Here is a 3,802-nt window from a genome sequence, read left to right on the forward strand (position 1 = left end):
GCTGGCTCTCGTTAATGATGCAGCAGTCCAGGGAAGACTATCACATGTGAGCTGGCCGCCTGCCAGCATGGAGACACCGAGAGAGCAAGGTAAACAACTTTCCAACGCCAAAATGATGACATTTAATCCCTAAATGCTCGCTTCCCGGCTCGACTCATCTTTAACCCCTTTCAGCTGGTGTGGAAGCGTCTGGAAGGCACCCGTCTACCTGTCCCCAGTGCTTTTAAAAACTGGACGACGTGCCCTGCAATGATCACTGCGTCACCGTTTGCCACTTTGCGAACTACGCAGTGACAAACCTCGGAGCTCTGAATCGCAGGGTGCCTGTTAACCCCTGCACCAACCCCTCGCCGACATGCCAGCCTCCGGGGACATGGGGGGGGATAAAAAGCCCAGACAAACCAGGAAAACAGCAGTCTTTGCAAAGTTGTCATCTCTCCCCCACGACTACTACCCTCCTCTGCAGTACAGCAATGCCGGCAAGAGTGACATTAGTACAACCTGTGCCGTCGCTCCATTGAGAAAACAGCTCTGACGCAGAACAGAGCAATCCTACCCAGCCAAAATAATAATAAAGGCACTTTGGGATCCGAACTTACGGACGCCGGGGGAGAGGGACGCCCTGCAAATAATCCAAATACGTAGCTGCAGCTCCAGCCCCATCCTGATCAAAGGGTACGTACGTGAGGGAGACGAACCGGACCGAAGAGCTGTGCCCGTGCACCATCTGCGCAGTCCTCAGCCCTCCGCTCGCTCTGGAGCGCCGCAGAAGAGAAGGTTCCAGAAATTTCCTTCCCGTTAACCCTTTCGGTGTCTGCCCACTCTCCCTCCCCGCGGGATTAAGCGCGCCGGGTCTCCAGCATCGTCAATGGGCGAAGCCTCCTACACCAAGCGAGCCCGAGAACAAGGTGCAAATGACAGTGGATGGTGGCAGGAGCCCAGTCCGTGGTGTTGGTGCCACTTCTCTTCCTGGAGCCCTCTCTGCCTCTCTTGCTGCCTCTCTCCCCTCTTGCTGCAGCAGGGCTGTTGCTGGTAGACCTATCGACGGAGCTTGCTCTCTCACTCTCTCGCTGAGCTCTGTGACGCAGCTCTAAATTCTCCAGCCTGCTCCTTGTGTTATAAGAGCGGAACTGCAGCTTTCCAGGGAGCCCGTGCCAGCGGTGCCAGGGCCAGGCAGATCGGAGGGAACGTCGCTCCTGGACTCTGCACCTTTTTTTGGCAATTATTCTGTTCCTCACCTCTGTTTCTGCACTTCCTCCCCGGCTCTCAGCCTCGCATCCACTTCTCTGCTTCTGAGTCATACTTGCCAGGTTAACTCTTTTAGGATTGGTAGTCAGCAGTACAAATCTCAAGCGATAGCAGCTGAAACCACAGCCAACTTTTCTGGTGTTTTCTGCTTTAAAGAAACCAAAGCAAATCTTGCTGGCTCTAAAAAACAAAAACACACGCACGCACACACACGTTGCAGTAGAGAGTTGGTGCTTTCTGATTAACTGTTTCGGTGACAGGAACCACTGCTTGACTTCCTGAAATAAAATATTTTAGGCCCACGTCCTGCAAATCCTCAGCAGACAGATCCCCTGGAGCACAAGGCAGCTTAAGAGGAGCTGCTGCTGTGAACAAACACAGGACTTCCGGGCATGAGGCTACTGCTGGCCCCACAAGCCCCTGCTCTGCTGGCCACAGGACATTGATCTGAGCGTGGTTCAGCTGCTGGGCAGATGCCTGGTGTGAGATAAGGTGCTGAAAGTGCTGGAAAGCCATAGGATCTTCTTAATCTGAGCAGTATTAATAAGTGTTATCACACACACAGATTCAAAACGCTCGGCGTAGGCAGGGGAACTAATAACTGCGTTCCTGGAGTCACCAGAATCCAATAATCCCTGACAAAGACAGTCCACAAGCAGCTCTGCATTTCAGCACAGCAGGCATCATCCCCAGGCAAGGAGCCTTTTGCAGCTGCACGCTCTCTCCTTGCCTCTGCCCCCCAAATCCCTCGATTAACTCCGGTGCCTCCGGCCGGCCCTGGGAGCCGGCAGGGGAAGCAGAACTCTGCCGGCACCGGGAAGTGTGGAGGAGGATCCGTGGTAGGTGCAGCTCCTGGGAATCAGGGAAGCTGATGGGGAGGCAGCGCTGTGTGAGGGAGTTCATGTGCACACACGGAGCAGCGAGGAGCAGTCCGTCAGGAAGCACGGAATGCAGAGAGATCCCTGCCCCCCCCCCCCGTCTGCCATTTTAATTTCGACTTCAGAGCCGGCTGCGAGCGTTGGGTTTTTCACTACAACCAAAGCTGAAGTAGCCACGTTTTTTTCTCCTCGCCGCGTCTGAAGAGCCTGAGCTATTTTGGGATTTGTCTGTACTACACTGAAAATGACACCTGTTACGCACAGACACAAATGAGAAAAATTACAAGCGCCCGGTTCCTCTGATAGGATCCTACAAAAAACAGAGTGAGATCCCGTGGATCAGGGCTGGGTGAGCAGCACAGGCTCTGCTGTGGGGTGAAGGGGATGACCCCGGTAACCGAACAGACACCAGTACGAGAAATGTAAAGTCTGTAGTAGCTGATGCAAGGGGAAATCAAGCCTCCATGTGACCAGAAGAAGTAGTGCATGATCAACTAAATGCCACAATACATGGTTTCTTATGCAATCGAGCCCATGGGACTTCAGGCCTTACACATCCACTCTGTGGCCAAAGCTGCAGGGATTAACTCCTTCCTTAATGGCTCGAAGCGAGCACAGGCTCCTGAAATGAGTCATCCCCGCCCAGGCAGGCCGGGGTGAGCTGAGATGTGGAGCTGCCTGCGCTGCTGTGGTCACCCCCAGTTCTCCCAGGAGCCCCAGCACGCAGGGCCAGGGCGGATTTTCCGCGTTCCCGCTTTTCCCCGGTGGTTTGCAGCACACTGTGCAGGCAGGCAGAGGCCACCTCGAGATCCACGGAGCTCCGAACATGACAGAGCGAGATGAAACACCAGAGCCAGATGAAACACTCAGAGCCTCAGAAATGGGGCAGTTCACTGATGCTTTCAGCTCACACCGCTTTTGTCAGGCCTGTGGTGCATTAAGAAGGTGAAGCCAGCTTTGATTTATTTCAAGTGACTTGTTCTGGTGGCTTTCAGGGGAATTGTGGCGTTTATTTTATGGTTTGCTTTCGTTTGAAAATCAGCAGCCCTGGAATGTTTCTATCTTTACCTGGCTCTGAGTACTTGCTGGTGGCACTCAGGCTCCCAAGAAGAACTCAGAGCTGTCTGCACTGGGAAACAATCTGCTGTGTAAGAAATCTTGGGAAAACTTTGGCCCTCTGAACTGAGTGATGAGGCCTAAAACATAAAGTCATCTTCTGACACTCTTGGGCAGGATTTGACATTTTCTGTAAGGAAATAGAGGCCATGGTTCCACAATAAAAATCTAGGCTGCTTCTCTGGTTTAACTGGAGCCCATTTCCATGTGTTGGTACTGGTTTGGTTTTTTTTTTCTTAGCTTTTTTTCTTTTCCTTCCAGACTTTGAAAGTAGGAGGCAGAGGTTTGGTTTTGTAAGAGCTGCCTATGAGGGTGCAAAGTCCTGGGCTAGAAAGCAGGCTTGGGAAGTGGGAATAATCCATGGCTGTGGTCAGAGGGAGGCAGGGGAGATCAGTGCAGGGTTGGAATCCCTTCCAAAACTGGGGGTGACCCCATGGCTGATCACAGCTGGGCCCCGAGTGCTTACAGTGCTGATTAATAAAATAAAGAGTTTTTATTGTGCTAGACATTAACAAGATTTCACAACTTGCAACCGGGATGGTTTGGGCTGGATGTCTGGG

At 52.6% G+C, this 3,802-nt stretch overlaps 2 long non-coding RNA genes across 2 annotated transcripts in view; one reads left to right on the plus strand and one right to left on the minus strand.

The window, feature by feature from the left end:
- The window catches only part of LOC108448389, an 8,898-nt gene extending 7,388 nt beyond the window's left edge, over positions 1-1,510 (minus strand). Inside the window, exon 1 of the long non-coding RNA XR_001864277.1 lies at positions 684-1,510. This is a non-coding gene — a long non-coding RNA (uncharacterized LOC108448389). The remainder of the gene's footprint in view (positions 1-683) is intronic.
- On the plus strand, positions 1-3,448 carry LOC108448390. Its single transcript, XR_001864278.1, has 2 exons — positions 1-89; positions 175-3,448. It is a non-coding gene; the product is annotated as an uncharacterized LOC108448390 (long non-coding RNA).
- The last annotated feature ends 354 nt before the right edge of the window (positions 3,449-3,802 follow it).

The sequence above is a fragment of the Corvus brachyrhynchos genome, unplaced genomic scaffold, assembly GCF_000691975.1.
Source record: "Corvus brachyrhynchos isolate BGI_N302 unplaced genomic scaffold, ASM69197v1 scaffold338, whole genome shotgun sequence".
NCBI classification, from domain to species: Eukaryota; Metazoa; Chordata; class Aves; order Passeriformes; family Corvidae; genus Corvus; species Corvus brachyrhynchos.